General features: G+C 44.2%; 1 long non-coding RNA gene across 1 annotated transcript in view; it reads left to right on the top strand.

Annotated features, from left to right (window-relative positions):
* Positions 1 to 8413, top strand: part of LOC135900169 (uncharacterized) — a 161685-nt gene extending 153272 nt beyond the window's left edge. Inside the window, exon 2 of the long non-coding RNA XR_010563813.1 lies at positions 8089 to 8413. This is a non-coding gene — a long non-coding RNA (uncharacterized lncRNA). The remainder of the gene's footprint in view (positions 1 to 8088) is intronic.
* The last annotated feature ends 16292 nt before the right edge of the window (positions 8414 to 24705 follow it).

The raw sequence follows: 24705 nt of genomic DNA, 5'->3' as shown, positions 1-24705 counted from the left end.
AACCTTACCGCGTCAAAGTGACGCTTAGGCGTTAAAGATGCAATAATCGGCCGAACAAAACAGAAAGATACCATGTCATGCAAGATATTCTGGGAAATAATTTGCCAAATATTTAGAAAGCCACAACGTCATATACCAGTATCAGCATGGTTTCAGAAATGGCAACTCTTGTCAAACACAACTTGCAAGGTCTGTTCATCACCTACACTCATCCGTTGACACTGGTTTACAAGTAGATGCAGTTTTACTTTATTTCCTTGATCGCGTTCCCACCCCAGACTACTTCTCAAACTTGCATGCCTAAACATTCTACCTAACGTCATCGCATGAGTTAAAGCTTTTCTTTCCTCCAGGCTCCAGTTCACTTCCGCTAGCAACTACAATTCTTCTTTTGCCCACGTTACTTCCGGTGTCCCCCAGGGCAGCGTGCTAGGTTCTCTACTTTTCTTGATCTGTATTAACGATCTTCCTTCTTGCGTAACGTCCCGGGTTCGTCTCTTAGCCGATGATGTCGTAATTTACCACACTATGTCCTCTGAAATCGATCGCCAATGCCTGCAATCTGACCTTGATGCAATTACCCTATGGTGCTCCAAATGGCTAATGTCGCTCAATATCTCTAAAACCAATGTAAGGACATTTAACGGTCGAAAGTCTCGAATTGAAAACACTTACTTCAATAATAACCGCACGATTTAGTCTTCCACTTCGTATAAATATCTTGGCCTTCATTTACAATCTGACCTAACGTGACATCACCACATAAATTTAACCCTGGCAGCTGTCAACCGCACTCTTGGAATATTTAAATGAATCCTCAAGCAAGCACCAGCGCTCGTAGAAAAACATGCATATATCAGGATCATTCCACCAAAAACTGAATATGCTGCGGCAATTCGGGATCTCCATCAGGTATATCTAGCTTCCAACCTTTACGCCCTACAGAACCGTGCTGCTCAATTGGTTTTTTCAAGTAATTCAACATTCACCAGCGTTACACCTTCAAAGAAACGTGCCGATTTGCAACCCTTGAACCTACGTCGCAAACACTCTCGCTTACCACTATTTCATAAACGTTTCCACACCTCCTCACTTCGTGATGATTTTTTTCAGTCATCGCCGATTATCTTTCCTCGCCGCGATCACCCTAACAAAGTAAAACGAATTTTGTGTCGGTCATCAACTTTCGCTCAATCCTTTGTACCACGCACTATCATCGATTGGAACGAGTTACCCTCATACATAGCAATGGAAACTGACATAGCCAAGTTTAGAGTACTATAGGGTTTCTCTCATTCTTTCGTGCCTAGGATAACTATAGAGTTTCCCGCATTCATTCGCGCCACGCACAACTATAGAGTTTCTCTCACGCTTTCGTGCCACGCACAACTATAGAGTTTCTCTTATTCTTCCGTGCCACGCACAACTATGGAGTTTCTCTCATTCTATCGTGCCACGCACAGCTATACAGTTTCTCTCATGCTTTCGTTCCACACGCAACTATAGAGTTTCTCTCATTCTTTCGGGCCAAGCACAACAATAGAGTTTCTCTTATTCTTCCGTGCCACGCACAACTATGGAGTTTCTCTCATTATTTCGTGCCACGCACCACTATACACAACTATGCACAACCATGGAGTTTCTCTCATGCTTTCGTGCCTCGCACAACTATAGTGTTTCTCTCATGCTTTCGTTCCACGCACAACTATAGAGTTTCTCTCATGCTTTCGTTCTACGCCCAACTATAGGGTTTCTCTCATTCTTTTCTACGACGCACAACTATGCAGTTTACCCCATTCTATCGTGCTACACGCAACTATAGAGTTTCTCTCACTCTTTCGTGCCACACGCAACTATAGAGTTTCCCTCATTCTTTCGTGCCGTGATCCACTATAGAGTTACTCTCATTCTTTCGTGTCAAGCACAACTATGGTGTTTCCCCATTCTATCGCGCCACCCAGAACTATAGAGTTTTTCGCTTTCTATCCTGCTACACGCCACTGTAAAGTTTCTCTCATTCTTTTGTGCCACATACAGCTATCGGGTTTCTCTCATTCTTTCGTGCCGCGCACAACGACAGAGTGTCTCTCATGCTTTCGTGCCACGCGCAACTATAGTGTCTCTCATTTATCGTGCCACGCACAGCTATACAGTTTCTCTCATGCTTTCGTTCCACACCCAACTATATAGTTTCTCTCATTCTTTCGGGTCAAGCACAACTATTGAGTTTCTCTTATTCTTCCGTGCCACGCACAACTACGGAGTTTCTCTCATTCTTTCGTGCCACGCACACCTATACATTTTCTCTCATGCTTTCGTTCCACACGCAACTATACAGTTTCTCTCATTCTTTCGGGCCAAGCACAACTACAGAGTTTCTCTTATTCTTCCGTGCCACGTACAACTATGGAGTTTCTCTCATTCTATCGTGCCACGCACAGCTATACAGTTTCTCTCATGCTTTCGTTCCACACGCAACTATAGAGTTTCTCTCATTCTTTCGGGCCAAGCACAACCATAGAGTTTCTCTTATTCTTCCGTGCCACGCCCAACTATGGAGTTTCTCTCATTATTTCGTGCCACGCACCACTATACACAACTATGCACAACTATGGAGTTTCTGTCATGCTTTCGTGTCTCGCACAACTATAGTGTTTCTCTCATGCTTTCGTTCCACGCACTACTATAGAGTTTCTCTCATGCTTTCGTTTTACGCACAACTATAGGGTTTCTCTCATTCTTTTCTACGACGCACAACTATGCAGTTTACCCTATTCTATCGCACTACACGCAACTATAGAGTTTCTCTCACTCTTTCGTGCCACACGCAACTATAGAGTTTCCCTCATTCTTTCGTGCCGTGATCCACTATAGAGTTACTCTCATTCTTTCGTGTCAAGCACAACTATGGTGTTTCCCCATTCTATCGCGCCACCCAGAACTATAGAGTTTTTCGCTTTCTATCCTGCTACACGCCACTGTAAAGTTTCTCTCATTCTTTTGTGCCACATACAGCTATCGGGTTTCTCTCATTCTTTCGTGCCGCGCACAACGACAGAGTGTCTCTCAAGCTTTCGTGCCACGCGCAATTATAGTGTCTCTCATTATATCGTGCCACGCACAACTATGGAGTTTCTCTCATTCTTTCGTGCCACGCACAACTATAAAGTTTCTCTCATTCTTTCGTACCACACACAACTATGGAGTTTACCCCATTCTATGGTGCCACACACAAGTACAGAGTTTCTCTCATTCTATCATGCTACTGGCAACTATAGAGTTTCTCTCACTCTTTCGTGCCACACGCAACTATAGAGTTTCTCTCATTCTTTCGTGCCACGAACCACTATAGAGTTTCTCTCATTCTTTCGTGTCACGCACCACTATGGAGTTTCCCCATTCTATCGCGCCACCCAGAACTATAGAGTTTCTTTCATCCTGCTACACGTCACTAGAGTTTCTGTCATTCTTTCGTGCCACGCAAAACAATAGGGTTTCTCTCATTCTTTCGTGCCACGCACAACGATGAAGTTTCTTTCATGCTCTCGTGCCGCGCACAACTATAGTCTCTCTTATTCTATCGTGCCACACACAACTATATATAGAGTTTCTCTCATGCTTTCGTGCCACACACAACTATAGTCTCTCTAATTCTATCGTGCCACGCACAACTATAGAGTTTCTCTCATGCTTTTGTTCTCCGCAGATGTATAGAATTTCTCTCATTCTTTCGTACGATGCACTACTATGGTGTTTACCCCATTCTATCGTGCCACGCACAAGTATAGAGTTTCTCTCATTCCATCGTGCTGCGCGCAGGTATAGAGTTTCTCTCACTCTTTCGTGCCACATCCAACTATAGAGTTTCTCTCATTCTTTCGTTCCAAGAACAACTATAGGGTTTCTCTCATTCTTTCGTGTCCCGCACAACTATGGTGTTTCCCCCATTCTATCGTTCTTCGCCCAACTATGGAGTTTCTCTCATTCTATCGTGCTACACGCAACTATTGAGTTTCTCTCATTCTTTCGTGCCACGCACAACTATAGAGTTTCTCTCATTCTTTCTCGCCACGCCAACGATAGAATATCTCTCGTGCTTTCGTGACACACACAACTATAGTCTCTCTCATTATATCGCGCCACGCATAAGTTAGACATACTGTGGTATAAAATTACAAACAGGGATACGATTCCTCAAAAGGCTGGCCTACGTTCCGATAAGTTCCGATATTCGCCTAAACGAAAGTAGGTGGACCTATCGAAACGTAGGCCAGCCTTTCTGAGACATTCTGATCCTTCTTGAGTTAGGTATGCAACCTATTTTTGCGTGAGTAGTTGTAACTTGTGTATTTTCTTGCATCATTTCTGTACTCTATTGCCCATACACCATCTTGAGCACGCTCACGAGGTTTCACGTGTTTCCCTGAGGCAGCATTCCCGGCACTAGCTACCCACCCTATTCTTATCCCCTATATCTCACCAGTTTTCGCTTCATAACGGGTGTGCACAAAGATGGATCAGTGTCCGCACCAGAACGCCCAGTAATGAGACAGGACGCACCGTAGAGTGTGAGCGACAGTGCGATATATGAACAAAAACGCGAAGTCGTATAAAGACGTCTCACATTTTAAGAGAAGGGTGTCGAACCGAAGCTTCTTTCATTTAGGTTTTTATTTCATTCACCGAAAACTGTTTAGTCACGGTTAGATTCCGGAGTGAAAAATAGCGGTTTAGTTCGGTTCGAACCAGTTCAAGTTCATTTGCATAACAGCAGAATAATTGCAGGAAAACGGCTGTAACTGTTGTGCAACACCTCGACGCTGCTGCGAAGTAGCACTAAGAGACTGCGTCTGTGGTTTGTTCTTCAGAGCGCACGTAGTTAAAATATATATATAGGTCTAACACCAATGCTGGCATCTATTTGATGCAAAGCTTTTTGAGGATGAGTGTGAGTAGAGCATATGTTCAGGAAATGCAGGGAGTCCTTGAGCCTACTACTCTACTCAGGAGGCAAAAGAGTACGCAAAAAAATGGGCGACTGTGGAGGAATAATGAGCCGAAAGTAGGATGCGATTATACACAAGTTCGTGTTTGCAGGGCTCGATCACAGCCTTGAATCTAGGTCTGTGTTAAATAAATATTCTGACAGCCTTTACGGCTGGCTTCATTTGTGTATGCAGTAAATTAATTAATTAATTAATTAATTCATTCATTCATTCATTCATTCATTCATTCATTCATTCATTCATTCATTCAAATACTCTCAGGGCCACAAGCGCAAAACACAGAGGATTGGTTAGTACTGGAATAACAACGTAGAAATAGCCATCTTCCATGAAGACTCATCGGGATTGCTGGCGACGGAGGAGGGAGGTGGTTCCACTGAGAGGCAGTCTTCGGTATCAAGAAACGGGCGCACTAGTTTGTGCGGCAGTTAGACCTATGGACTTTGATATTGTGATCAATGCGGGAGGAAATGTATGAATGGGCAGCGACAATGTTACGTTTTAGCTCTGGAATATGGTAAAATATTTTACGGAAGAGGCATGGTAAAGCACCTTTGCGTCTAATTTCTAAGTCAGGTAGTTTGACAGAATGCTTCGTTGCAGACACGTTTGCGTTATGAAAGTAGCTTTGCGCAATAAAACGGGCAGAGGGACTTTCAATTCATTCAAGGGAAGAAAACAGGGTGGAACAGTGATCCCAAATTCATGGTCTGGCAGCATTTTTTCGTGGAACCGCGTGTGTTAATTGACGCTGATGAAAAATAAATGCATGCGGTTCACAGTAACACAGAAGACACGCACATGTGCCAATCTCTCAGGTGCTTTGCACTCATCACAGTGGGGCGAGTTCCCGGGTTGGATGTGATGCAAATAATTTCGCGTTACCACAACACCTAATCTGAATATTGACGCACGCTAAAAACCATCCTAACGGTGCTACTACATTTAAACTGTGGGAAAGGTGGTGTGTATATACATATGGCGTAACATAGTTGAGGCACAGGGGCAGGCTATGCATGCATGAAATGCTCCAGAAAAGGTGGGCAACCTGAACCAAAAAAACGTTATTCTTTCCGACCGATTTCGCTCCGGGGTGAAAGAAATCGTGGTTGACCGCATCAGCTGTGGTTCGAGGAAAAAAGTAACAGTTTTATTCGGTTTAAGCTTTTCGGTTCATTTCCTTTTGTACAACCTGGTTAAGACAGTGGTACTTGATATTCGGTGGCTTCAGGCGCTACATTACGTACGTGGCATCTCACTCGACCAACCGTTGTTAGGAGAGGCATGCAAGCGCTCCAAAAAGAACCTACCAGGCGCCACGCCGCGAAGTCGAGTGGGAAAGATTGAGGAGGCATCATTGGAAGGCAAACTTACGAGCATGCTACAACAGTTTACTTGCATAATTTCCCCTGCCCCAGCCTCCCTTTCCCCTGCTTCATGCTTCCATTCCGAAGCTTAAAGTGATAGTGCGGGTGCAGAACACATGTGCAGTCAGCCACAAAGATTTGCGGATCGCGGAATTTTAAAAAAGAATAAAGAAGGATGTGTACCTCACCAGCCTCGGAAAACATTGTGGTATTTGAATTTGCAAACTGTACTCGTATATAGCGAGTGTCGTTTTTTTTTACAGGTGCACACCATTTTAAATGTTGCTAACTTACTCGTTGAGGTCGCCATTACTTCTGCGAAAATTCAAAATACCTAATTCAATAAATATTAGAATTGTACTAATTATGTTTTAACTAATTACATTGCCAAACTTATTTCAGTCTGCGAATTGCAGCGAGGGAGATTGCAAAGCATATACTGGGAATGAACGCTGAAGATTGCTCTGGATTCGATATTAGCGCCGTCAGAGTAGCGCTGTCGTGCTTAATTTTTAGGAAAACGCTATTTTACTCAAACACCGAAGTAACCGAAATGCCAATGCATGTTGCCGCACACAGTGAAAATGAACATCTTGAAACTGGCGTAGCCCTAAGTATATGTTCCAAGTGTATATGCCTTGCGAACTCAGCGGCCACAATTTGCAGATTTAAATATGTGCCATAATGCTGTAAAAAGATAAGTTAATGAGCGTAACATATTATTAAAATGAGTATTTAGACTTTTTGTAGAAGTAATGGCCGCCATATCAAGCAATTTAGATCAAGGGTTGGAATAGCGCTATGGTCAAAAAATACTTTTTAAATATCTTGATGCAGCTAAAAAACAAAAAAAAATCCGGCATAGGAACAACATGCATTTCTTGGGTTGACTGGTTACGGCCGCAAATTGCTGGCAAATTAACGTTTTAGGGGATGTCGTGGTGCGCAAAGTTTTGTTATTGGCTTCCTACGCAACGCGAGACTTCTTTGCTTACACTTCATCTATACCGCATTGTGTTGCGTATTGCATTGGCTTAATACACAATGAACTGATCGTTTCTGCGGCAAAAAGACCATGACGCTGGAATATGTTTAGTTGTAGGGGACGGGAGGTTGGTATTTTGGGGTGTTCGAATTTGGAGATGTTTTGTGCGCGGCATGCTTCAGCATCCTTCGTAAGGGGAATAATGTGAGGTCAGTCTGTGGGACATCGCCTTTCACTTTATATTCGTGGGAGAATCGCAGGCACCAAACCCTGAACTGTAGCATGCAATCGTAGACTGTACACATTGGGACACTGTGCCACGATATAAAGGCAGCCTCAGCTATGGAATTACAGCGTGGTTAACAAAGACTTCCTCGCTTTTCCTAAATTCATATATTGAATAGTAAGAACCAATTACTATTGCTTCATTGCATTGTGTTTAGATGACGCTTCAAGTTCTAGTTCATGCCTTCAACTTTTGCCCAGTCCTTCCCACGCACTAAGGAAGCTAATATTTAGAGACCAAACTCAAAAAGTGTTTGTCATTCGCCGTACACTTTTGCTAATCTTACATCCAATATAATGATCGGATGGCACTTCCTCGTGACGCCTTTCTTGTGAACATGAGCCCAGTTGTTTTGTTTTGTCACAGCAGAATAATTTACAGTGTAGTTAGCACTTCTATTTCACAAAATGCTAACTTTTCCTAATTCTTTCTTTTTCTTTGCAGCAACTCCTCGAAATCAGTATCGGGGCGAAGATTCCATGGAGCACAATTTTTCAAAGAATCGCATCGTAGGAGGAGGACATCGCTTTCGAGCATGTACTCGTTTCGAATAACACCTTGGAGCAATTGTGTATTGAGTTTGCTCAGGAAGGCAAAACGAAAAAAAATATTCCTGCCACCTCATCAATCAACATTGTAACCAAAGCGGCTTTCTTCGAAAGCCATCACAGAAGATCTGATTGCGAGCTATTCAGTTCGGAGCTGTGTGAAGCAAAAAATGTAATAGCATTCCTTACTTTCTTGCATAATATATCTTCGCGGTATCCCCTGTGCGCCTCATTTTAAAGCGAAGCCTTCTGTGCACGGATACTGCCGCAGGCTGTGAATGGGTCGGTTGATCTTCCGGCAGATGCTTGTGGGTATACGAATATTATACACGCCCGAAATTAAAGCTAAGGCTTACATACGGACTCGTGTACCTATTTTTCATTTTTTTCAGGGGATAGTATTTCATCTCCAGTACTATAATGATCCTCAGATCACACTTTCGACAGTCGAAGAGCGTGTTTCCCGCTATCATTGAGCTGAATGTTAGCTGTCTTGCTGGGTCCAGGCTCGCTCAATTGAGAATTGACTTTTTAACAGAGTTTTGACATTGAGTCTTTCTTCACTGTCGCTACAACTTGAAATCTGGTAGAGGTGCTGTTGTTGCGTTCCCCTACAGGACGCCCCCGTCAAACCCACACCTCGAAGACGACACCAGCGTCGCCCTGGACCAGCGAGAAAGTCGAAGGCTACAAAAATTGGTCCCTGGAGCACGAACTTCAACCTGACACGACAAGGAAGATTGTGATCAAGTCAACTACCACAATGCCGGGCAGAGCATCACATGCAACCGTCACATTGTACCAACACAGGGGCCCATATACCTTCCGCGGAACTTCATCGGACGATGCAGACACCTGGTTCCACACATTAGAAAGAGTTTCATGCTTCATTAGCTGGAAATCTGAGGATAGGCAGCACCATGTGTTGTTCTCTTTCGAGGACGCCCCGAAGACATGGTTCGAGAAACGGGAGTCCACACGTACACCGTAGGTCATGTTTCGTAGCAGCTTCCAGAGGACCTTCACAAGTGTTCTCCGCAAAGAAAAGGTCTACGTTGTACCAGAAGCTGGAGTCCCGCTGCCTAAATGGAACGCTGCAATACATACGAAAGAGAAAACCCGTCTGTTGCAGCACACCAACCAGGAAATGCTAGAGGAGCTAGAAGAGAGTTCCCCTACCTATGTGTGGTGTAAAACAAGTACTATTCGTAGAAATGATACGGAAAGCACCGAAGACCGTCCAATAGCTCCTTTGTGAGGCCTCAAGTATCTAGAAAACTTGAAATTAGAAACCATCAATACAACCGCCGCACGCTTCGACAAACTACGCTGAAGCTCGATCACTGGGCACCCATGACCTGCACGGCAACATCAAGCGGTCGCGCGACAGGAACCTCACAAGTTCTTCCTTTTAGCACAGCCTCAAGTGGCTTCGATTGTTGGAATCGTGCGGAAGGTTATCCAGCAGTCCCCAGGAGGCCCTGAAACACCGCAGCCTCAGCCAGAAGCGATGAGCTATGTCACTGCCGCTCGCTGTCACATCCATCCTCCACACCTACGCTAGGCCTCACCGCAATTTTGTCGCCAGACGTAGCCACCACCTCTGCATCGAGCCCACCTGCCAGTCGGCCTTCGCAACGCCTCAAGCAAGACGGACATGTGACGCGTCCCTGACCACCTGCTCTGCTATCATTGCGACGAAGCGGGCCACGCCTACCGCCGACGCTCGTGCCACCGGATGAGCTTACGAGGTTCTCCGTCAACGCACCGTGTCCCCAAGCCGAACGACCACGTGAGGTGGTCGACTGCCTCCCCGCAACGAATATGAGACCCCGACGAACTTCCCATTCGTCTTCACCACGACGCTACGTTACACCGCAGCGCCGAACATGCACTGGTCCAGCCCGGGGCCGGTCCGTAAAGCCGTATCCAGAATACGAAAAACAGCAACTGATGGAGGTGCGCATGGAGGTCGAAATGCCGAAGCTCTTCTGCCGCCAACCATGACGTTACAAGAACCACCTCGACGAGGCAGCAACGAAACGCAGCCATCCAGAAGTCGCCGCGAAGCCAAAGACATGAGCCCTCAAGAAAGCCCTACAATGTGACGTCAGACCACCGGGACAATGATGCGCAGCCGTGATGTGATTTCATGGCCTAACCGCAGCGCAACGCCAACAACCACTGATTTCGATATCTTTATCGATGGCCAAAACGTCAACGCCCTAAAAGACGCAGGAGCCGATGACTCGGTCGTCAGAATAGTTCGCCATTATACTCAAGAAATTAAAAACTGCTTGGGAATGTCCTCAAACCCCAACAGCTGGAGGACACCTAATAATGCCAACTGGGATGCGCACGGCGAGAATTAGAGTTAATGACCGGACCTACCCTGCAACCTTCATTATCCTCCAACGGTGCTAGCGAGACGTAATTCTTGGCATGTACTTCGTGAACCAACACAGCACAATTACCGACCTATGTCGATACGACTATACGAAGGTCAAATAAACGATGAACTGGGCCAGTGGGTGGCTGTTCTCAACCTTTTTATGACAAGTCCCAAGACCAGAATAAGACTGCTGTGAGTTTGTGCACCTTCCATTGTCGTGTAATTTATTTTCGTGTTCGTTATTAAATACTCAGCGCAAGAAGAGGTTTTCATTAGCTATCCGAAGACCAAGAAATACCGCCGCAGAGTTGTCTGAGTATCCGCTATTCAACGTGCTCCATGATCGTGTCAGCGTAACATATCGCTCCAGCATCATTGTTTCTTTCAGCACTGAAACGCGCAGACGTAGAAGGCCTCATCAGGATTGACGAACATAAGCTGCTCGACAGGGAAATTCGCGTCGCAAGAGGAATCGCTTGAACTAACGGAGGGAAAGCTAGGGTAATGCTGACAAACTTTAGTCAAAAATTCAAACATTTCAACAAGGGCACCAAGCTTGCCCGCATGGAAGAAATTACGGCACTACTCAGTCATACCTTGGTCCTCTCGGATTCAGCCGAACCTACAACGACGGCTCGTGCTAGAGAACTAGCCCTCAATATGCCTATAATGTCCCCTAATCAGCATAGATTTCGTAGCGGTTTGTCCAGCATTACCCAGCTAACCGAAGTAGTTCAGGACCCCATGCTTAACATCAATAATCGCGGCCAAATGAACATAATTCTACTTTATTTATGAAAGGTTTATGATTGCATATGTTACTGTATATTAACCGCTAAATTAAGAAGTGTAATCGGAGAGAGATTTGTTTTTTCGTGAATAAAATACTTTTTAACAAAGCGCTCGCAATTCGTGCTTTTAGAAGGTGGTAAATCAGGAACAGTCCCTGTAATTTCAGAAGTTTCTCAATGTTCCGTCCTGGGACCCCCGCTATATTTAATCTTTATACATTATATCACAGCAAACATTGACTGTAGTGTCAAGCTCTTCGCAGATCACTGTATTATTTATAAAGAAATTCACAGCATCGCAGACCACCTTAAACTTAATGCATCCCTTGATAAGTTAGTAGACTGGTGCGCTAAATTGTAAATGTCAATTATTGTAAAAAGATCCTTAACCGTGGCAGTAACACAAAAAACACAACCCGTCTCAAGTCACTTACACTATTAATGGCAAACCACTAGCGAATGTGGAACAACATAAAGATTTAGGTATTACGTTGACGTTTGACCTTAGAGGGAACGGGCACGTTGCCACCATTACGGCAGGCACACTACGCAAGCTGTTCAATGAAAAAATATGTTTAACAATGGCACCCACGTCCACAAAGTTACTAGCGTACACTACATTCGTAAGAACAGTGTTAGAATGTGCTAAGTCAGTTTGGTTCCCTCATTCCCTAACTAGTGTAATAAAATTGGAGTCTGTACAGCGCAAAGCCATAAGGTTTGTGTATAACAAATATTACCGCGAGGACACTGCCACTAACTTTCTGGCTTCTTCTGGCATTAGGTCACTATCCACAAGGGCAAATGAGGCGCATATCAAGATTTTGTACCAACTGCTGCATGACATCTATAAGATGTGTCTAAGTTTGTCACATTTTCACAGTCGCGCATGACTCGCCATTAGCATAAATACACATTAACTGAATATTCTTTCAGCAATGACTCCTTTGTGGCAATCGTTTTTTCCACTTACGATACGCGAATGGAATCGGTTAAATCCAAATGTCACGGACGCCGAAACACTGTCTGCTTTCTCTGCAAAGTTAGAACATACATCTAACCTCTAGTACCATCGCGATTGCCGCACGCGCTCTCTCATTTGAACGCTAGTTCCATTTTTTTAGATTCCTGCAATTACACAATCTATTTCCTTTCCTAATATTTGCTTGTTATGGCCTACAAAATCTGTACCTGTTATCTTGGTGAATGAATTTGCTTATGCTATTGCATATAACTTTGGTCTTGTACTACCACTTGCTTGCGTCTTTACTCCATTACCATTTTTGTAGCAGATTGCAATTCTGTGTCTGGTTGTGCTTCGCTTTTTTATTTTCAGTATTATTTCGTGGTATTTGCTCATTGCACTTGGTCGATACGGCGTCGATTCTCCTTGCTTGGCAAATTGGTTGTAAATCCTCCTCGTGGTTGTGCTTCATTTTGTGGGCGCAGCATGCATGTTTTGGAAATCCTAGTTTGAATTTCTGGGTGATATTTGCCTTAAATTCTTTGTATAGAAGCTTGCTTTTTTTTCTCGAATAATATTTCTTTTATTATTATTATTTTCGCACAATGTGCTTCATTGTGCGCTGTTTAAATCCTTCCGGATGTGGGTCGGTATTTCCTTGCCGATGCTTCTTTTCTCTGTTTTTTTAAACATGATTGTCTTTGTAACGCCCTCCTGCCATGCTCTAAACTGAGTGGCAGTATTGAAAATAAATAAAAATAAATAAATAGGCACAAGGAAGCAGAGCTGAAAGCTCTCCTCATGCAATACATGGACTAATTCTAATCGTCATTAAGCATCCAACCCTGGAGCCCGAGAAGACCGCTTCGCTTAAGAAAAACTTCTGTACCTGGGCCCCGTGGTCAGCAAGTAGAGAGTCCGTTATGATCCACAGAAAACGGCTGCCATTGCAACATATCCCCAGGCCGTCTACAAGAATTCAGTGCGCAGGTTCGTTGCTCTGTGTGCATAATATAGGCGCTTTGTCAAGAACTTATCTCGCATTGCCGCATGTTTGACACTTCTCAGGTAACCTGACGTCGAATTTGAGTGGAGAACTCCAACAGTCGAGGTATTTGTGGAATTAAAAGGATGCCTGCAATAATAATAATAATAATCATCATCATCATAAGCCTGGTCACGCCCACTGCAGGGCAAAGGCCTCTCGCATACTTCTCCAACTGCTCCGGTCATGTACCAATTGTGGCCATGCTGTCTCTGCAAACTTCTTGATGTCTTCCACCCACCTAACTTTCTGCCGCCCCCTGCTACGCTTCCGTTCCCTTGGAATCCAGTCCGTAACCCTTAATCACCATCGGATATCTTCCCTCCTCATTGCTTGCCCTGCCCATGCCAATTTCTTTATCTTGATTTCAACTAAGATGTCATTTACCCGAGTTTATTCCTTCACTTAATCTGCTCTTTTCATATCCCTTAACGTTACACCCACCATTCTGCTTTCCATAGCTAGTTGCGTCATCCTCAGTTTAGGCAGAACCCGTTTCGTAAGCCTCCAGGTTTCTGCCCATACGTGACTAGTATTAAGACACAGCTGTTACACACTTTTTCCTTGAGGGATAGTGGGAGCCTGCTGTTCATTATTTCAGAATGCCTGCCAAACGAACCCAGCCCATTCTTATTCTTCTGGTTACTTTAGTCTCATGATCCGGATCTATAGTCACTACCTGCCCTAAGTAGATATAACGCCTTAGCACTTCCAGTGCCTCGCTACCTATCGTAAACTGCTGTTCTCTTCCGAGATTGTTAAACATTACTTTATTTTTCTGCAGATTAATTTTTAGACCCAGCAGTCTACTTTTTCTCTCCACGCCAGTGAGCATGCATTGCAATTGGTCTCCTAAGTAACTAAGCAAGGTAATCTGATCAGCGAATCCCAAGTTACTAAGGTATTCCCCATTATCTCTCAACCCCAATTCTTCCCGATCCAGGCCTCTGAATACCTCCTATAAACACGCTGTGAATCGTATTGGAGAGGTCGTATCTCCCTGTCTGATGCCTTTCTTTATTGGGATTTTGTTGCTTTCCTTATGGAGGACTACGGTAGCTGTGGAGCCGCTATAGACATCGTTCAGCATTTTTACATATGGCTCATCTACACCCTGATTCCGCAATGCCTCTTAACTGCTGAGGCTTCGACTGAATCAAATGCTTTTTCGTAATCAATGACAGCTACATATAAGGGTTGGGTATATTCCGCGCATTTCGCTATCCCCTGATTGATAGCGTGAATATGGTCTATTGTGGAGTAGCCTTTGCGGAATCCGGCCTGGTCTTTTGGTTGACAGAAGTCTAAGGTGTTCCTGACTCCATTTGCGATTATCTTAATCAATACTTTGTAGGCAACGGACAGTAAGCTGATCGGTGTGTAATTTTTCAAGTCTTTGGCGTCCCCTTTCTAATGGATTTGGATTAAGTTAGCTTTCATGCAAGATTCCGGTACGCTCGAGGTCATGAGGCATAGAATGAGAGAAACTCTATAGTTGAGCGTGGCACGAAAGAGTGACAGAAACTCTATAGTGGCGTGTACCACGATATAATGACAAAACCTCTATAGTTGTGCGGGGCACGAAGGAATGAGAGACAGTCTATAGTTTTGCGGGGCACGAAAGAGTCAGTGAATCTCTATAGTTGTGCTTGGCACAAAAGAATGACCGAAACCGAAAGAATGACCGAGCACGAAGGAATAAGAGACCCTCTACAGTTGTGCATGTAACGAAACAATGAGAGAAACTCTATAGTTCTGCGTGGCACGATAGAATGAGAGATACTCTATATTTGTGCGTGTCACGATAGAAAAAAAGGAACTCTATAATTGTGCGTTGTAAGATAGAATAAGAGAAATACTATAGTTCGTGGCACGAAAAAACGAGAGAAACTCTATATTTGTGGGTAGCATGAAAGAATGAGACAAAGACTATAATTGTGCGGGCACGATAGAACGAGAGAAACTCTATAGTTGAGCATGGCACGAAAGAGTGAGAGAAACTCTATAGTGGCGTTTACCACGATATAATGACAAAAACTGTATAGTTGTGCGGGGCACGAAGGAATGAGAGAAACTCTACAGCTGCGTGTGGCACGAAAGGGTGTTAGAAACTCTATAGTTGAGTGTGGCACGAAAGAGTGAGAGAAACTCCATAGTTGCCTGCAACACGATAGAATGGGTAAACTCCATAGTTTTGCGTGCTACGAAACAATGAGCGAAACTCTATCGTTGTACGTGGAACTAAAGGAGAGAAACTGTGCAGTTGTGTGCAGCACGAAAGAATGAGAGAAAGTCTATAAATGTGAGCAGTATCGCAATATCATTTAAACAAATCTATAAATGTGCGTTGCACGAAAGAATGAGAGAAACTCTAGAGTTGTGCTTGGCACGAAAAAATGAGAGAAACTCTATAGTTACGTTTAGCACGATAGAATGAGAGAAATTCTATAGTTGTGCGTGCAACAATATAATGATGGAAACTGCATAGTTATGCGTGACACGAAAGAATGAGAGAAACTCTATCGCTGTGTTTAACAAGAAAAAATGAGAGAACATCCATAATTGTGCGTCACAGGAAAGAATGAGAGAAACTCTAAAGTTGTGCGCAGCTGGAAAGAATGAGAGAAAGTCTACAGTTGTCCGTGGCTCGAAAGTATGAGAGAAACTCTATAGTTGTGCGTGGAATAAAAGAAGGAGAGCAACTCTACAGTTTTGTGTAGCAAGAACGAATGAGAGAAAGTCTATATATGTGCGTCGCACGAAAGAATGAGAGAAACTCTATATTTGTGCGTGGCATGAAAGAGTGAAAGAAACTCTATTGTCGCGTGTACCACGATATATTGAGAGAAATTCTATAAATATGGGTGGCACGAAAAAAGGAGAGAAACTCTATACTTGTGCTTGGGACGAAATATTTGCAGAAACTGTGTATTTGTGTGGGGCACGAAGGATTGAGAGACACTCTATAGTTGTGCGTGGAACGATAGAATGAGAGAAACAAGAGAGTTGTGCGTGGCACGGTAGAATGAGAGAAGCACAATAGTTGTGCTTGGCACGAAAGAATGAGAGAAACTCTATAGTTGCTTGCGGCACGATTTAATGAGAGAAACTCTATAGTTGTACGTGGAACGATAGAATGAAGGAAATTCCATAGTTATGCGTTGCATAGTTGTGCTTGGCATGAAAGAATGAGAGAAACTCTATAGTTGCGTGTAGCACGATAGAAAGAGAGAAACTCTATAGTTGTGCGTGGCACGACAGAATGAGAGAACATACATATTTGTGCTTGTCGCGATTGAATGAAAGGAACTCTATAGTTGTGCGTGGTACGATAGAATAAGAGAAACTCTATAGTCTATAGTGATTTTTTCGTGCACGAAAAAATCAGACAAACTCTATAGCTGTGCGTAGCACGAAAAAATGAGAAAAAGACTATAATTGTTCGTGGCAAGAAAGAATGAGAGAAACTCTGTCGTTGTGCGTGGGACGAAAGAGTGAGAGAAACTCTATAGTTGTGCATGGAACGAAAGAATGAGAGAAACTCTATAGTTGTGCTCGGCTCGAAAGAATTAGAGAAAGTCTTCAGTTGTCCGTGGCACGAAGGTATGAGAGAAACTCTATTGTTGTGCGTGGAACGAAAGAAGGAGAGCAATTCTACAGTTTTGTGTAGCAAGAAAGAATGAGGGAAAGTCTATAATAGTGCGTCGCACGAAAGAATGAGAGAAACTCTATATTTGTGCGTGGCATGAAAGACTGAAACAAACTCTATTGTCGCGTGTACCACAATATATTGAGAGAAACTGTATAGTTATGCATGGCACGAAAAAAATGAGAGAAACTCAATACTTGTTCTTGGGGCAAAATATTTGCAGAAACTCTATATTATTTCGGTGAACGAGGGAATGAGAGATACTCTATAGTTGTGCGTGGCACGGTAGAATGAGAGGAACTCGATAGTTCTGCGTGGCACGATAGAATGAGAGAAACTCTATTGTTGCGTGTAGCACGATAAAATATGAGAAACACTATTGTTGTGCGTCGAACGATAAAATGTGGGAAGCCCCACAGTTGTGCGTGGCACGAAAGAATAAGGGGAAGTCTATTGTTGTGCGTGAGATGAAAGAATGAGAGAAACTCCATAGTTGTGCATGAAACGAAAGAATGAGAGAAACTTTATGCTTGTATGGCACGATAGAATGGGGTAAACTCCATAGTTGTGCCTGGCACCAAGGAATGAGAGGAACTGTATAGTTGGGCGTGGAACAAAAGAAAGAGAGAAACTCTACAGTTGTGCGTAGTACGTAGAATAAGTGAAACTCTATAGTTCGTGAAATGAATGAATGAGAGAAACTCTATAATTGTGCTTGGGACGAAAGAATTACAGAAACTCTATATTTGTGTGGGGCACGGAGGAGTCAGAGACACTCTTTAGTTGTGCGTGGCATGATAGAGTGAGACAAACTCTATATTTGTGCATGTCACGATAGAAGGAGAGGAACTCTATAGTTGTGCGTGGTACGATAGAATAAGAGAAACTTCCAGCCTGGAGTGACAACGCCATCTAGCCATACCTTGTTAATGGTGTCGAGGAGTTGAGGCAGCACAGCGGAACTCAGGTTCTTGTAGGCCTCATAAGTAATAGAGTCTTGACCTGGTGCTGTCTTGCGACTGGTACCATCTATCGCTGCAAGCAACTCAGGCATGGTGAAAGAGCTTGCAATCCCCTCGGAGTCTGCTGTAGATGGTAACCTGTCGATATGTGTCGGAATGCCTGCCAAGGGAGCACCATTGGCTGTTTGAAGCAACACGTCGTACTGCGGGAAAAACTTCCAGGCTGCTTCTCTGGCGAAATCATCCGGCGACAAGCCAGCAGCGAAGCAGGCCGTGGCTGCCGCGTCTGGATGGCGGCCACCGTGTTCCATGGCACGGAAGGTTCGCCAGAGAGAAGCGTTCGATGTCTTGGATGAAAACCGCTCACACCACGTATGCCAGTGCCTCCGCGAGAGGTCGCGTTCATATCTGCGGGCCTTAGCAGCAAGGAAATTCAGTCTTGTACGTGCTTGTGCCGAAGTGGGGTCTCGGGATGCTGCCAGCTCAGCTTGTGTGCGAGCAGCCCACAAGTTGAGCAGGCCGATATCCGGTGCCGGTCGATTGATGTCTACCCAGCTGATGGTTGTAGCTTCATTGAGCGCGCTTTGTATGCGGTCAACAAGTAGTGGTGACGAGTCCACAGATGTATCTTGGAGAATGGTGCGAAATTTGTCCCAGTTGACCACAGAACACTTGCGGCGCAATCGGCGGGCCTGCGATGGATGAAGGCCGATGATGATAGGGTGGTGGTCACTACCCCAGCAGTCGGGCTCCAGGTGCCAAGTGGGAGTGCCGGGTCCCGACCACCACGTAAGATCCGGTGCGTATGTTGTACGTCGAGCTTGAGGCACAGCTCGCGTTGCTGAGTCGGGATGGTTCTGTAGTACAAACAACGCATCAGCGAAGGCGTCCCGCACACGCCTACCTCGAGGGCTAGAAGTAGGGTACCCCCAATCTGGGTGAGGGGCGTTGAAATCACCACCAACTAAAATAGGACACGCTGGGTATTGGCGACGGACATTCACTAACCAGCCCAGATTAATTCTTGAAGAGCCACCGGCTGGTCTTATGTATTATGACACTACCACAACAGTTGCCTTGGGTAACTTCACAGCTACTGCCACTACCTACTGATATGAGTTACACCAGTTTTCAAGAGAAAAGCAGACCTGAGGATAGCGCGTATCAACATACACTGCCGCCTTTCCTGGAGGGGCAGCTGTGTGCACGCGATGGTCACTCATCGAAGGAGACACGTATCCACTGAAGCCCGGAATGGCAGGTAAGGCGTTGGTCTCCTGTAGTAACAGGGCCCACACCTGCAGCTTGTTCATACGTAGACGGGATTTAAGCTCCCCCACTTTCGTGGAGAGCCCTCTACAGTTCCATTGAAGCATGCCACAAACACCTGTGCCCGCCATTTTGATTACGAGTCCAGACGTTGCAAAATCACAGATGTCAGGTTGGATAACTGGCTGACCATGAACCGCAAAAGGGATGTTGTAGAGTTATCCGGCAACGGAGCTGAAGATCTGGTAGACTCTGCGACCGATACAGCAGGGTGTGACAGAGATGATGATGCAGCAGAATCGATACTTGTAGTGGTGTGAGATTCCACTGCATGTCGCCGACGCGCAAATAGTTCACGGTGCTGTCGGAGCTTGGATACCTCCGCTAAAAGGCGGGCAATTTGATTGTCAACTGCTGCCATATCATCACGCGGATGTTCCGGCCCGCTCTGCTTCTGTATAACCAGCGGGCGACGGTGGTCTTCGCGAACTTTGTCACTGTAAGTCTTTTGGGAATGAGCTGCAGGCGGGTCGGGCTCGGAAAGCTCTGGCAAGTCGTCGTCATCCCACTGGAGCGCCGCAAACCTGTTAGAAGTCAGCACTGGCTGTGTTGCAGCATGCTGAGGCCATTGCTTAGGAATCCCGCGACGAACCTTCTGAGTGGCCTTTTGCTTTGTGGGACAAGTTGGAGATGTGATCTCGGGGTCGTCGGTCTTGCAGAGTCCATATCGATAAGACACTGCGCCAGCTATTACAGCTTCATCTGGCGCTGTAAATGGACAGGATCGGCGCATGTGGCCCGGTCGGAAACATTTGTAACAATAGACGACACTGCGTTTATAAGGCCGAGGTCGTAGAATGCAGCCATAGTAGTATAGGCGGGCTGGGGGAGTTGGTGGGCCCTGCAAGGTGACGATGCAAGAACCCCCCTTTCCCATGTAACGCGCTTGAATGACACGGTTAAACATTACAGTTGTGTGTAGTACTATAGAATAAGTGAAACCCTATAGTTCGTGACATGAATACATGAGAGAAACTATATAGTTGTGCGTAGCACGAACGAATGAGACAAAGACTACAATTGTTCGTGGCAAGGAAGAATGAGAGAAAGTCTATAATTGTCCGTCGCACGAAAGAACGAGAGAAACTCAATAGTTCTGCGTGGCATGATAGAATGAGAGAAAATATATATTTGTGCGTGTCGCGATTGAATGAGAGGAACTCTATCGTTGTGCGTGGTACGATAAAATAAGAGAAACTCTATGGTTCGTGGCACGAAAAAATCAGACAAACTCTGTAGCTGTGCGTAGCACGAAAGAATGAGAAAAAGACTGTAATTGTTCTTGGCAAGAAAGAATGAGAGAAACTCTATCGTTGTGCATGGCAGGAAAAAATAAAGGAAACCTATAGTTGCGTGTAGCGCGATAGAATGAGAGAAACTGAATAGTTGTGCGCGGAACGATATAATGGGGGAAACTCCATAGTTGTGCGTGACACGAAAGAAGGAGTGAAAGTCTATCGTTGCGGGTAGCATGATAGAATAAGAGAAACACTATAGCTGTGCGCGGAATGATAGAATGGGGGAAGCCCCATAGTTGTGCGGGACACCAAAGAATGAGAGAAACTCTATAGTTGTTCGTGCCACGAAAGAGTGACTGAAACTCTATAGTTGGGTGTGGTACGAATGAGTGAGAGAAAATCTACAGTTGCCTGTAGCACGGTAGAATGAGAGTAACTCTATACTTGTGCGTGTCACGATAGAATGAGAGGAACTCTATAGTTTTGCGTGGTACGATAGAATAAGAGAAACTCTATAGTTCGTGGCACAAAAAAAATGAGAGAAACAATATAGTTGTGCGTAGCACGAACGAATGAGACACAGACTATAATTATCCGTGGCAAGGAAGAATGAGAGAAAGTCTATAATTGTGCGTCGCACGAAATAATGAGAGAAACTCTAGAGTTTTGCGTGGCACAAAATAGTGAAAAAAGCTCTATTGTCGCGTGTACAACGATAGATTGTGAGAAAACCTATGGTTATGCGCGGCACGTAAAAATGAAACTCTATAGTTGTGCTTGGGACGAAAGAATGACAGAAACTCTATATTTCTGTGGGGCACGGGGGAGTGAGAGACACTCTATAGTTGTGCGTGGCACGACAGAATGAGAGAAACTCTTCATATGTGCGTGTCACAATAGAATGAGAGGAACTCTATAGTTGTGCGTGGTACGATAGAGTAAGAGAAACTCTATAGTTCGTGGCCCGAATAAATGAGAGAAACTCTATAGTTGTGCGTAGCACGAAAGAATGAGACAAAGACTTGAATTGTTCGTGGCAAGAAAGAATGAGGGAAACTCTATCGTTGTGCGTGGCACGATTGTATGAGGGAAACTCAATAATTTTGCGTGCCACGGAAGAATAAGAGAAAGTCTAGAGTTGTGCGTGGCATGAAAGAATGAGAGAAACCCTATTGTATCGTACAGCACAATATATTGAGAGAAAATCTATAGTTGCGCATGGCACGAAAGAATAACACAAACGCTATAGTTGCGTGTAGCATGATAGAATGAGAGAAACTCTATAGTTGTGCGTGGAACGATATAATGGGGGAAACTCCATTGTTGTGCGTGACACCAAAGAATCAGAGCAACTCTTTAGTTGGGTGCGGCAAGAAAGAATGTGAGAAAATCTATAGTTGCGTATAGCAGGATATAATGAGAGAAACTCTATAGTTGTTCATGACACAAAAGAATAAGAGAAACTCTATAGCTGTGCGTGGCACGAAAGAATGAGGGAAACTCTATAGCTGTGATTGGCACGAAAGAATGAGAAAAACTTTATAGCTGCGTGTAGCACGATTAATTAAAAGAAACACTATAGTCGGGTGTGGAATGAAAGAATGAGAGAAACTCAATAGTGGTGTGTAGCACGATAGAATGAGAGAAACTCTATAGCTGGACGTGTAGCGATTGAATAAGAGGAACACAATAGCTGTGCGTGGTGCGACAGAATAAGAGAAACTCTATAGTTCGTGGCACGAAAAAATCAGACAGACTCTGTAGCTGTGCGTAGCACGAAAGAATGAGAAAAAGACTATAATTGTTCGTGGCAACAAAGAATGAGAGAAGCTCTATCGTTGTGCGTGGGATGAAAGAATGAGAGAAACTCTATAATCGTGCATGGAACGAAAGAATGAGAGAAACTCTATAGTTGTGCTCGGCTCGAAAGAATGCGAGAAAGTCTACAGTTGCGCGTGGCACGAAAGTATGAGAGAAACTCTATGTTTGTGCGTGGCATGAAAGAGTGAAAGAAACTCTATTGTCGCGTGTAGCACGATATATTGAGAGAAACTCTATAGATATGCGTGGCACAAAAATATGAGAGAAACTCTATATTTGTGCTTGGGACGAAATAATTGCAGAAACTCCATATTTGTGCGGGGCACGAAGGAATGAGAGACACTCTATAGTTGTGCGTGGCACGATTGAATGAGAGAAACACGATAGTTGTGCGTGGCACGATAGAATGAGAGAAGCACAATACTTGTGCTTGGCACGAAAGAATGAGAGATCCTCTATAGTTGCTGGCGGCACGATTTAATGAGAGAAACTCTATAGTTCTACGTGGAACGATAGAATGAGGGAAACTCCATAGTTATGCGTTGCATAGTTGTGCTTGGCATGAAAGAATGAGAGAAACTCTATAGTTGCGTGTAGCACGATTGATAGAAACACAATAGTTGGGCGTGGAACGAAAGAATGAGAGAAACTCTATAGTTGTGCGTGGCACGATAGAATGAGAGAACAAACTTATTTGTGCTTGTCGCGATTGAATGAGAGGAACTCTATAGTTGTTCGTGGTACGATAGAATAAGAGGAACTCTATAGTTCGTGGCACGAAAAAATCGGACAAACTCTATAGCTGTGCGTAGCACAAAAAAATGAGAAAAAGACTATAATTGTTCATGGCAAGAAAGAATGAGAGAAACTCTATGGTTGTGCGTGGGACGAAAGAGTGAGAGAAACTCTATAGTTGTGCATGGAACGAAAGAATGAGAGAAACTCTATAGTTGTGCTCGGCTCGAAAGAATTAGAGAAAGTCTTCAGTTGTCCGTGGCACGAAGGTATGAGAGAAACTCTATTGTTGTGCGTGGAACGAAAGAAGGAGAGCAATTCTACAGTTTTGTGTAGCAAGAAAGAATGAGGGAAAGTCTATAATAGTGCGTCGCACGAAAGAATGAGAGAAACTCTATAATTGTGCGTGGCCTGAAAGACTGAAAGAAACTCTATTGTCGCGTGTACCACAATCTATTGAGAGAAACTGTATAGTTATGCGAGGCACGAAAAAAATGAGAGAAACTCTATACTTGTTCTTGGGGCAAAATATTTGCAGAAACTCTATATTAATTCGGGGCGCGGAGGAATGAGAGACACTCCATAGTTGTGCGTGGCACGATAGAATGAGAGAAACTCGATAGTTGTGCGTGGCATGATAGAATGAGAGAAACTCTATAGTTGTGCATGACAGGAACGCATAAGGGAAACTCTATAGTTGCGTGTAGCACGATAGAATGAGAGAAACTCCATAGTTGTGCGCGGAACGATATAATGGGGGAAACTCTATAGTTGTGCGTGACATGAAAGAATGAGAGAAACTCTATTGTTGCGTGTAGCACGATAAAATATGAGAAACACTATTGTTGTGCGTGGAACGATAGAATGGGGGAAGCCCTACAGTTGTGCGTGGCACGAAAGAATAAGGGGAAGTCTATTGTTGTGCGTGAGATGAAAGAATGAGAGAAACTCCATAGTTGTGCATGAAACGAAAGAATGGAAGAAACTTTATGCTTGTATGGCACAATAGAATGGGGTAAACTCCATAGTTGTGCCTGGCACCAAAGAATGAGAGGCACTGTCTAGTTGTGCGTGGAACAAAAGAAAGAGAGAAACTCTACAGTTGTGCGTAGTACGTAGAATAAGTGAAACTCTACAGTTCGTGAAATGAATAAATGAGAGAAACTCTATAATTGTGCTTGGGACGAAAGAATTGCAGAAACTCTATATTTGTGTGGGGCACGGAGGAGTCAGAGACACTCTATAGTTGTGCGTGGCATAATAGAGTGAGACAAACTCTATAGTTGCGCGTAGCACGAAAGAATGAGACAAAGACTATAATTGTTCGTGGCAAGAAATAATGAGAGAAACTCTATCGTTGTGCGTGGCACGATAAAATTAGGGGAACTCCGTAGTTGCGTAGGCCACGAAAGCATAAAAGAAAGTCTATAGTTGTGCGTGACACGAATGTATGGGAGAAACCCTATATTTGCGTACAGCACGATATAATGAGAGAAACTCTATAGTTGCATGTGCATAAAAAAGTGAGAGAAATTCTATAGATGTCTGTAGCACGATAGAATGAGAGAAACTCTATACTTGTGCGTG

The sequence above is a fragment of the Dermacentor albipictus genome, chromosome 4 (assembly GCF_038994185.2).
Source record: "Dermacentor albipictus isolate Rhodes 1998 colony chromosome 4, USDA_Dalb.pri_finalv2, whole genome shotgun sequence".
Lineage (NCBI taxonomy): Eukaryota > Metazoa > Arthropoda > Arachnida > Ixodida > Ixodidae > Dermacentor > Dermacentor albipictus.
The sequence above is the reverse complement of the archived record's forward strand: the minus strand, read 5'-3'. Positions and strand labels throughout refer to the sequence as shown.